We start from the raw sequence: 11,620 nt of genomic DNA, 5'->3' as shown, positions 1-11,620 counted from the left end.
CACACACCCAGAGCGGTGGGCAGCCAACTCCAGCGCCCGGGGAGCAGAGAGGGTAAAGGGCCTTGCTCAAGGGCCCAACAGTGGCAGTGGCAGTGGCCAGTGAGTGGAAGCATAATGTCAGGGTTTCTAATAAAGTGGCCAGCGAGTGGAAGCATAATGTCAGGGTTTCTAATAAAGTGGCCAGTGAGTGGAAGCACCAGGTAGGGGTTTCTAATAAAGTGGCCAGTGAGTGGAAGCATAATGTCAGGGTTTCTAATAAAGTGGCCAGCGAGTGGAAGCAGAAGGTAGGGGTTTCTAATAAAGTGGCCAGTGAGTGGAAGCACAATGTGTAGGTGTTTCTAATAAAGTGGCCAGAGAGTGGAGGCACCAGGTAGGGGTTTCTAATAAAGTGGCCAGTGAGTGGAAGCATAATGTCAGGGTTTCTAATAAAGTGGCCAGCGAGTGGAAGCAGAAGGTAGGGGTTTCTAATAAAGTGGCCAGTGAGTGGAAGCACAATGTGTAGGTGTTTCTAATAAAGTGGCCAGTGAGTGGAAGCACAATGTGTAGGTGTTTCTAATAAAGTGGCCAGTGAGTGGAAGCATAATGTCAGGGTTTCTAATAAAGTGGCCAGCGAGTGGAAGCAGAAGGTAGGGGTTTCTAATAAAGTGGCCAGTGAGTGGAAGCACAATGTGTAGGTGTTTCTAATAAAGTGGCCAGTGAGTGGAAGCACAATGTGTAGGTGTTTCTAATAAAGTGGCCAGAGAGTGGAAGTATAAGGTGTAGGGGTTTCTAATAAAGTGGCCAGCGAGTGGAAGCACCAGGTAGGGGTTTCTAATAAAGTGGCCAGTGAGTGGAAGCACCAGGAAGGGGTTTCTAATAAAGTGGCCAGTGAGTGGAAGCACAAGGTAGGGGTTTCTAATAAAGTGGCCAGTGAGTGGAAGCACAATGTGTAGGTGTTTCTAATAAAGTGGCCAGAGAGTGGAAGTATAAGGTGTAGGGGTTTCTAATGAAGTGGCCAGTGACCGTTTTCTGCTTTCTGCTGCAGGAGGGCTCTACAGACAGCCTGTATGAGCTACCCCAGAGGTGCCATGGTGGGCATGGTGAGCTGAGTCCAGTGCCCAGGAGGAGGCCGTGCAGCCCGAAGTGTCTTGTGGACAGCGGCAAGTGGGGCGGATCTGAGCCGTGCATTGCTTTGGTAAGCACCCCCACCGGTCTTCCTGCATCCGGATCGCTTCAGTGCCTGCGTTCACGTGCAGTCACACTATTTCACGCGCGAGTCACGTTCCAGGAGCGCTTGTGCTGGATGGAAAAAGGATCGTGACACTGCTGAGAGGACATTAATAAGCATAAGTGTCTACCATCTGCACAAGGCATGATTAATCTATTGAGCGAACTAGTACTCATGCTTCATCCGAGGCACATTCACTGGGAAAATGAGCAGCATCTACCATCCATTACCGTACTGCATCACTTTCAGATAGTGGTACATTCAGAGGTTTGATCTGAGTCCCCTAATTAAGACCCTAGTTAAGACACCGGAAGTACAGGCCAAAGCTACAAGGAGCTACAAGGCTAAGGTAGAAATCATCAGTCGGAGACCCGTCAGTCGCCTGAGATTATTCAAGTCGAGGGGTCGAGTTTTTTAATGCAAAACAGACATTTTACAAAAATGCACAATAATGATATTTTAATTAAGAATTCATCAATAATAGGAATCGTAAATTCATGTTTTAATCCTAGTTGGGCTTAGCAGCAAGCTGCAGCAGAGGAGCTGCAGGTGGGAGTGTGGTAAATTAGGCTAGCAATAACGATGTATCAGGTCTAAAGTATGGAGGCATTTGTGAAGAAGAATCCTAACAAGCTTTAATGCAAGCTCTGTCTGCAAGAATTCGCCCATCATTCAACAACGTCCAACACGGCAAACCACTGAAACGAGTAAGCTGCTATAGGCCGCCATTCTCCAATGATCTGGACAGATTTACTGCAGGCAGTGATTTTATTTACAGGCTGGGGTCTGTATATCTCTGCCAGGAAAGTATGGCTACGTATCTACCTCATGATTTTTATAGGCCAGGCCAGTCTTTGGTATTAGACCTATTAGCTGATAGCAGGAAAAACAGACTGAAGCCCAACATTTTCTTTTTTTTCTATTTTAAAATGTCAATTAAATTAAATTAAATATATATTTTTAATCAATTACAACTGTTTCATTTGATTATTTATTCATTTCCGTCTAATAATTATTGATATTTAGTCTAAAATAGTCACCTAATATGTCTGCAGAAGGTAGCCAGGCTGTGCTAGCGCCATGGTAGCAATGTTAGCCGACTATGCTAAACTAAAACGCTGAAACACTAAAGTGTACTAGTCCCCACACTAGTAGAGCCTCCACCATTTCTGTACTGGAAATTTAAAGACCAAGGATCCTGTAGCACAAAGGCAACGCAAATATGGAGCCAATTAGCGGATCCCACGCCTTTAAGCCCTCCCACTGAATGGTTCTGTGGCCCCAAGTATGGTTAGCTAATGATGCTGAGAAAACCAGGCCCAGTCCGTGTCCGTGTGGAAGAGCCAAAGCCACCAGAACGGGGACCCTCCACCCTGTAGTGGAAAAGAGGCCTGTATTTGCAGATCAGGTCCCAATATCAGAGGGAGCAAGTGATATCAGTATACCAGCAAGGCAACACAGGGACATTGGGCCATCCCATAATTTACATTTTGGCCTAAATTAATTTCAGATAAAGTCAAAGCACATAAAAAGTCTGTAACAGGTCTTGTCCTCCCCTCCCCCCTCATTTCAGGATCGCCCCCAGACGCCCAGAGCGCAGCTTAACAAGGCCGATTCGAAGAAAGCAAAGAGAAAGTAAGTGCTTGTGTCGGTTCCACTGTCCGAGCCTATTACAGCTACCTCGCGCTAAGTCCGAGTGAAAGTGCTGGACGCAGTTCAGTCCATGGAATGCAACGCCAAGTTCAGCTAACCTTCAGGGAGCTAATTCTTTAAGTGGAAGCTTTTAGCCTGGTCGCGGGTAACACTTCGGCCTGCGTGTTTTACGACCACAGCAGGAGCTAAGCCCCTCTGCAGCTGTCTGTTTGTGCTGTGGCCGCTGAACAAAGCTCTTTTGGAAACAGGGTTTGCTGCGTTTTTGCATGTAATCCAGCGACCCCAGGCCAAACACACACATCTGTTTATGTGTACTGTGATTCCAATGTTATTTAAATGGACACAAGTGCTGGGTAGGTCAGTCAGTTCTGAACCGAAACCTGCTCAGGGCTTGTTATTCTTTTAAAGGTCCTAAATTTTAGCCCCTAAAGTCCACTTTAGCTAGAGCAATCATAATTGGGGCCCTATTTTGCCTACCTGGCTCTTAAAGGGAATGGCGAGCGACATGTTGATTGATTTATTGCACGTTACGCCCAAAAAAACACACCCATGATAGCAAAGACACACTGACACGCCCTAATTTAACCTCTCTTAATCCATTCTAATTATTATTAAACACATAAAGTTACTCTAGGTGTTTCCACGTCTGGTATGTAGGTAAATTAGCAGTCATCTGATTAGCTGCCCTGCATTGTGCCGCATTCAAAAAGCAATCAGGCCTGAAACATCCCTTATAACCTCGCCAGGAATAGGCAGAACTACACTGCTGCAGGCTGGATTGATGGGATATATGTAAGTGCATTGGTGTTTGACATCACAAAAACAGGGAAATGAAAACCTCCCGGTTTTACTGCATTATTTACATATGCAGATCAGCCTTCACACTGTTATTGTGTAGTCCCACCCAAACAGCTCTGACCCCTCAAGGCACAGTTTCACAAGACCTCTGAAAGTGCCCTGTGGGATCTCACACCAAGACATTAGCAGCAGATCCTGTAATGAGCCCTGTAAGTTGTGAGGTGGGGCCTCCATGATCATCAGTGAGCCTCGGTCACCTATGACCCTTTTGCCAGTTCACTGCTTGTCCTGTTCACTTGCTGCCTAATATGTACATTCCTCCCTTGACGAGTGCCACTGGAACCAGATAATTAATATCATTGATAATTTACATCTGATCAGTGTACTTCATTGACATTTGCATAAAGCCAGGGGGGCTACCAGGGATTTCGGCCCCCCAAAATATGACACTGCGCCCTACAACTTCCAGAAATTCTACAAGAATACTCAGTCACTACATTTTTACCCCCCCCCCCCCATAAAAATTCATAATAAACAATTACAGACTTCTTTCTTTCCCAAGATGCCAACAGCTAGTGGTGCACCACCCCGTCTATCTCCTGTAGGTGCAGCCATCTCAGCCTGTGACATCAGGCCGTGATGGTGCTGTACTCTTTTGAGCTTTTTACATGGGACAGAGCGAGAGAGAGAGCGAGAGAGAGAGCGAGAGAGAGAGAAAGAGAGAGAGAGAGAGAGAGAGAGAGAGAGAGAGAAAGCACTGGATTAGGATTAGATTAATTAGGACAAGTGTTGAGATTAAAGCTCTGTTCAGCCTGATCCCCAAAAAAAGCAAGGACAGCGCAGAAACTGAGTGCCCCTGGCAAAGCAGCCCATGCTGAATTACCACCAAACTGTCAACTGGAGCGAGTTCCTCCAGGAAAGGTCACGGCATGGTTATCATGGTCGGATGGGAAGTGAATAAAGCGCTGACACTATCCCCGTCATGCTGCTAGCCATCGGCAGCCGGAGCCCAGAGAGAGCACAATTGGCCTTGCTCTCTCCAGGGTGGGTAGATGACGCTCTCTCCCCACATCGCTCCACCGCAGTGCTGGTCGGCCCTTTTGCCCGGGTACACAACCTTGGCACCTTGTTTTTAAGTGGGTGTTTACATACACTAAATGTCAAATGTTTGTGGACACCCCTTCTAAAGAATGCACCCAGCTACTTTAAGTCGCATCCATTGCTAAGTTAGATGTGTAAATTTAGTATTGCCAAGGTTTGGGCTAGAGGGCTAGAAAGCCCCCCCATCACTGAGCTGTGGAGCAGTGGTTCTGTGTTTTCTGGAATGATGGATGACGCACCATCCAGTACTTTTGGGATGAGTTGGGGAGTTGGGGATGATGAGGTGTGGTGGTGATCATCATCCAACATCCTGACCTTACTAACACTTTTGTTGCTGAATACAATCAAATCCTCACTCCAAATGCTCACTCCAAAATCTAATAGAAAGCCTTCTTCCCTGTACAGTAGAGACAGTTACTCCAACAAAAGCTGCATAAGCTTTTATATAGCCTTGATTTCAGAAAAAGTAATGAAAGAGCAAGTGTCCCAATACTTTTGTCACATTTTGTATTTTGAGGAACTGATTTCATTTCTCAAACACTAAAATTCTTCTTTTTTTTTTATTGTGTCATGTAACAGATCCCAGCCATCAGTGGCAGCATCTGACAACGGTACGTCCGATCCGTCCGCACCGGTGTTTCCTGGAGCAAATCCTTCATTTAGGATAGTAAATACTCTTACTGTGGCTAAACCTTTAGTTACATGCATTTCCCGCTCACCAGCAGCCAGGTCCTTCATCACTGTACTTCTGGCCTCCTAAATTAAGCCCAGCCTCCCAAGAGGCTCTCCCCTGCTACCCTACACTTGGCTGTAGTTGCTGTTGCCAGTGATTAATTCTGGTGTCCACATATTTTATTAAGATAAAGGCTTTTTCCGTCTCTGTACAGACAATGCAGCGTCCAGTACCGCTTACTGGCCATGCTCCAGGAAGACAGACGAGTCTGTTCACAGCAAGAACCATCAAAGTGAAGGTAATTGGTCTACCAGGACATGTGTGTGGTGGTTAGGGGGAAGGGGGAGGGCGGGTCAGGGAGTGATGCGATGATGAATTGAGAAGCCATGTGCCTCATAGTCTCTTTGGATTAGGCCAATGACGACACAAAAGCAATTCTAATGCCGGTGCTGCTTCTGTGAGGGATTTGTGGGGAGGCTGATTCGCTGCACAATGAGAGTACACGCTCATTACACTGCGGCAGCCGTGTCTTTGAGGCATTCCCAGCAGCATCGTGAGGGAAACTGACCCAGCCATGCTCTATTGCTGTGTATTGACAAGAACCGGGCAATGCGGTACCCACCACAATACAGGACCGATACCATTCACTAAATTCAATATAGTGCAATACTGCCAATTAACCCACCCACACACTAGGACTCAATCCAATCACTTGCCTCCTCCGACCAACCAGCAGGCTCAGAGGAAAGAGCCGGATCCCCAGCTCTGATACATCAGCCAACAGCGTCACAGTAAGGGTGATGAGGAATGAAGGGAGAGAGCATCTATCATCCCGAGTCATGCTGCTTTGCCATCAGCAGCCAGAGCCAGGGAGAGCACAAGCATGCTCTTTTTGGGTGGGTAGATGATAGATGCACTCTATCATCTATCCACACAAGCATCTATCATCTACCCACCCGAAAAGAGCATGCTTGTGCTCTCCCTGGCTCTGGCTGCTGATGGCAAAGCAGCATGACTCGGGGTTTGAACTCACGAGCCCCAGGAGGCCTTAGTGTCAGTGTATTTCGCTCTCCATATTTTTGAGAGATGGGAGCCTGGTGTGATTTGACTTGTGACTGGAAATAACTGCCCGGTGGCATTAAATAATAAGCTTCAAAAAGGACCTATTTGTGGGAGCGGTATGATAATAGGGTACCGGGCGAAGGGTGGTAGCATCTGGGACACCATTATAACTTCTAGGGATGTTCTACAGCTGCCATAGTGAGGGTGTGCTGAGTTATGGACGTCTCCCACATTGAGCGAGTGCCTCCCAATGGCATAACAGTGGTGCCCCATAGACAATTGATGCCAGAAGGGAAGGACGACTCCGGCGAGTGGTACAGAGTGGATCAGCAAACCTCTATAATGAACACCTTCCACCTTCCATCACCTAAAGCAGTCCATGCCATGGCGTCTTGCTAGTGTCATCCGAGGCAAGGGTGGATATTCCCACTATTAGGGTGGCAGGTGGTCATCATGATATTCTGCTATTGTGACTGTATATGTATTTGTGCCGTTTCTCATTAGGTGCGGCTGAAGACCTCTACATCCCAAAGTCCTTGGGTCAAGAAGAGGGAATGAAGATGAAGTCAGAAACAAGAGAAAAAGATCACCCCGTTCAGGTACACCACCACAGGTGATGAGTTAAAAGTATCAGTAAATCTCTACAGCCGATAAGGAATCTTTGCATCTAAAGCTGGCGGATGGTCAAGGGGAGAGGGGCGAAAATGTCCCGTAGACCTGCACAGAGCAGATGATCCGTTGAGCACTCAAGTAGAAACACTCCATCAAACATTAGATAAATGAACGGGCTGATCGGAAAACCGTGTGTCACCGTGTGGTATAATCTTTTCCTGATTAAAATCTCCATCTGCTTAATGCAGCCCATTCTACTGAGCATAATTTCCCCGTGTTAGCAATCCTTCAGTGTCGGGCGAGTCACCTCTGCTCGAAGAGAGAGAGCAAACCTCATTTCGGCACCACCCATTTGCTTCTCACTCACTTCCACGATTGTAATTTAGGCTAAATTAAACAGTAACTCGTGTCTGTTCTGCAAACTCTGGGTGTTTGTCTTACAGGGGGTCAATTTCGAGGCCTGGAATCCTAACAGAGAGACCTGCGAGAGCAAACAACAAGAGCCGGTGAGAAATTTCACCTCACCAGCCACTTACAGAAGCCTTAAATCCAACTGCCAGCTGAACAGTGCTGCCAGTGCTTGCACACATGCTCATTATTAGTAACGCTGCACAGATGGCTTTGTGTGGCCTGTGAAATCCCTTTAGCGCATGCCAGGCATGGTCATGCAGCCAGAGGCTCAGTTTCTTGATGGCCATAAAGGGTCGATCAGCCTGTATCATTTGTAGATTTTGTAGATTTCAACAAATGAGTGTTGGTTAGACCCTACACAAGCTTTCGAACACCAGTTGGTTCATTGACTGGTCAGCTAGATGTTAGTAGAAGACCACAGTCAGTACCTGCTGACCTCAGAACTGACTAGCTATGTAAAAATACATGTAAACTAATGACTTATATTGTATAGATCCACCTCATGCCACCAAAACACCTCTGACCTGTGGTGGCATGGACTACACAAGACCTCTGAAGGTGTCCTGTGTAGCTGCTGTGTATCTATCTGCCTCCATGGATCGCATCAAAGAGCCTTGACCCTATGACCCTGAACACAGGAGCTGGGGACAGTGAAGGGGATGAGGCAGGCCATCACCCAAGCCTGAAAGAAGTCATCTGGGCCCAGCCATAGGCCATATCATACTTACCCTCACCCTGATCACCCTCACTAACCACGTTCTACTGCTATGATGATCAAACTGCATGTGGCCTGCAGGGCGGCGAGTGTGAGAGCGAGGTGGAGATACAGGGCACACTGAAAAAGATCCAGAAGCTGGTCCGGGTAAAAAAGAGCGGCCAGACCGGCACGGAGGAGAGCAGGAAAACGTCGGACACAAGCGGTGAGATGTTGGAGACATGAGTCCAATTATTATTATTATTATTATTATTATTATGTTCTTCTGCAGGTCCTAATTCAAATGTGATCTGGCCATTCAGGCTTTGTGCTTTGCATCTTGCAGGGTAGCCTCTGCAAATTATGGTCAAAAGTAATAGAAAAATACACACCTGCCTCCAAAAGGCTCTGTCTGACCTACCAGACAGACATTTGAGGATTTTTGGAGGATTCTGAAAAAACAGTGAGGGTTGTTCTGGCATCAGCAGAGGAGGGCTTTCTTGGCCTACCAGTCCCTTTGCGATGAATGAGCTCACCAGCGCATTCAGTCTTTATAATGATATTCCACACTGTTGATTTTGGTAACCCCACCCACCCAGCAAATACTTGTTAAAAAGACTTATATTGTGCTTATATTCAGAAAGACTAGTTTGGGTTTGTACACACATCCCTTTCTGTCCTAAATGAAGTCCAAACCAGATTTAGCCCAAAAACCAACATCCATATGAGGTCTGGTGCTGGGCGGGCAAGGTTTGACTGATGTCTCTAATGGTCTTATTCTTGTTTTTCAGCCTCATTATAGCTCCTATTGCCCTTTCTCAGCATATCTACTGTCATCATGTTGAACAATGGCAACTACAGCACTGCCTGCACTAATAGAGGAGGGCTGTGTCTTTGTCATATGCATTATGCAGGACGGCACTGAAAATATTAGCTATGTTCTATGCTTCTCTATGGATGGATAAAGAATATCAAACTAAAACCCATGAATCCTTTCAGGCCACTCGACTCAGACACAGACTCAGTCCAAAGAGGGCAGCCCAGTCATAACCTGCATAGGGCTGGCCAAAAAGCCTGAGAGGAAGCATGGGAAAGAGCTCCTCCAACAGCAGCAGCAGCAGCAGCAGCATCCTGAACCAGCAAAGGAGATCGACATAATGGACATGGAGGGTCCCTGGAGCCCAGGGCCTTTCCAACCCTGGACTAGCATGGATGCTTCCCCAGCATGGGAAGCATTCCATCATACCTGCCACAGACCCACAGCTGACCTGCACTTGTACGCCTTCGACTTCCCTTTGGCCTGTGGAACTGAGCGGGACAGGTTTGAGGAGCTGTTCCACTGTCTGGACCACCTCAAGAGGGACCCGTCACCTGACCTGGAGTTGACGGACCCCATGGTGAGTCTTTTTTGCCTTGAAATAAATATAGTGATTTGAGTACATTGGTTTTTAAGTGCCGTTTCAGTACAACAGTAGTGGTGCAGAAGTTTCCAGTACTGCAGGCTGAAGCTCAGCTGATCAGGTGGGGTATGTTGCGCTGATAAGATTGCCCATTATAGCAATGTAATGTAAATATATATAAATATTGATACATATAAAATGTATATATATATATATATATATATATAAAATGAGTATATATATATATATATATACACACACATTCTGTTTTAATCTGTAAGGACAGAGCAACACTTTTAGGCCTTCCTTTATCAAGTGTCTTCTTCCAGTCGTAATCGTTAGGTGCAGAGTGCTGTAACACAGTTGCTACACTGATTTTATGTAGATAACAGGGTTGTAAATTATAAATTGTTTACATTATCTGACAAAACCAAATTCACTTATACTGCAACAGACTAGCTGTGAGGTGTTAACCAATGACTTCCCCAAAATGTTTTTTAGTTCATTTCACTCGAAAGCCCCAGCAGTTTGCTGCCAGACTTTGTACCATTTGAGGTCACCGGACTTTATACCATTGCAATTTATTCAACGGACTTAAATGTCAATAAAAACTATGAAAACTTTTGACTGGTAGTGTGTATATGTGTATAGTATTATATATATATAATACTATTGCTGGACATCAGTGATGCCAATCAGAAACTTCATTCTGTGGAAATTATTGTCTGAACACCAAATGTTTATTGAATTGAACACAGAAATATCTTCAGATTTTTACATCTTAATTTGTTTTTAATTTAATCTTTTTTTATCAAAAAATAACTCAAACACAGATCAATTTTTTTTGGAAGTTAGAGTATTTAATTATTCACTAAAAAAAGTACTGAGCTGTGTTCAAAAGCTGAAAATAATGTTATGGAATTATTGGATTTTGAATACATGATAAAGCTTATATAGCTACAGTACATTTCACTGCTTTTAAATAAAATAAATATTTCAAGCTGGATTTGACAAATGCGGTTGTTACAGATGTTACTGATTGCAATGAACTGCACAAAGTAATGTGACTAATTCTGCTTAGGCTATATTCATAAGGAACTACAATAATAATGTAATTAATCATGATTCACTACCTAAAAACAATGTGATTATCACAGTTAACTGCTCAAAATACTGTGATTCATTGTGATTAACAACACAGAATAAAGTGACTAATTCTGATGAACTACTCCTAATAATATGGAATAATCATGATTAACCAGACAAAATAATGTGATTAATCGTGACACATTTCACAGAGGACATTGTGGTTGTTATACATGTGATTAATCCCAACTATCTATATAAAACCATGTGATTAATCACTACACAAAGTAAAGTGTCTAATCCCAATGGATTACTTAAAATACTGAGTAATTGTAAATTAACTGCAGAAAACATGTAATTAATCACAATTGTTAGACAAAATACTCAAAACTCAAAAGTGCTTAATCACAATTAAATACTCAAAATACTGTGAGTAATCATTATTATAATTAGATGGTGAATCAAGAATAACATAAAAAAATGTGATTGGTCATGAGAAACATCACAAAATAATATGATTAATCATGTTTGCTACCAAATTAACTACACAAAATAATGTGATTAATCAATTAATGATGTGTATTAACAACGCAAAATGATAATGTGATTATTTATCAAACAAACTGCTGATCAATCACGGTTAAATCTTTTTTTTTATTGATTGACAACCCTTATTGCTGTATTTTGTCAAGTAACTGCAACACACAGTATTCCTGAAATGCCTCAATATGCTGAGAAAAAAATCATCCAGCTTCATGATGGCTAAAATCCAAAGAAACCACTTAGCCTGATCTCATCGTTACACTAATTGGTTCCTACCATTTTCCATTAAGCTTTATAATTGCCATTACTGGGTGCATTCCTTAAACCCTGCTGCCTGTACAAATACGTTGGCCATAATTACACATGAGCTTTTTAATGGC

General features: G+C 44.2%; 1 long non-coding RNA gene across 1 annotated transcript; it reads left to right on the top strand.

Annotated features, from left to right (window-relative positions):
* The first annotated feature begins 1,151 nt into the window (after positions 1 to 1,151).
* Positions 1,152 to 5,685, top strand: LOC140537040 (uncharacterized). Its single transcript, XR_011977638.1, has 4 exons — positions 1,152 to 1,174; positions 2,781 to 2,842; positions 5,339 to 5,370; positions 5,647 to 5,685. It is a non-coding gene; the product is annotated as an uncharacterized lncRNA (long non-coding RNA).
* Positions 5,686 to 11,620: the final 5,935 nt, after the last annotated feature.

Source organism: Salminus brasiliensis, chromosome 16 (assembly GCF_030463535.1).
Source record: "Salminus brasiliensis chromosome 16, fSalBra1.hap2, whole genome shotgun sequence".
In the NCBI taxonomy this organism is placed as follows: Eukaryota; Metazoa; Chordata; class Actinopteri; order Characiformes; family Bryconidae; genus Salminus; species Salminus brasiliensis.
The sequence above is the reverse complement of the archived record's forward strand: the minus strand, read 5'-3'. Positions and strand labels throughout refer to the sequence as shown.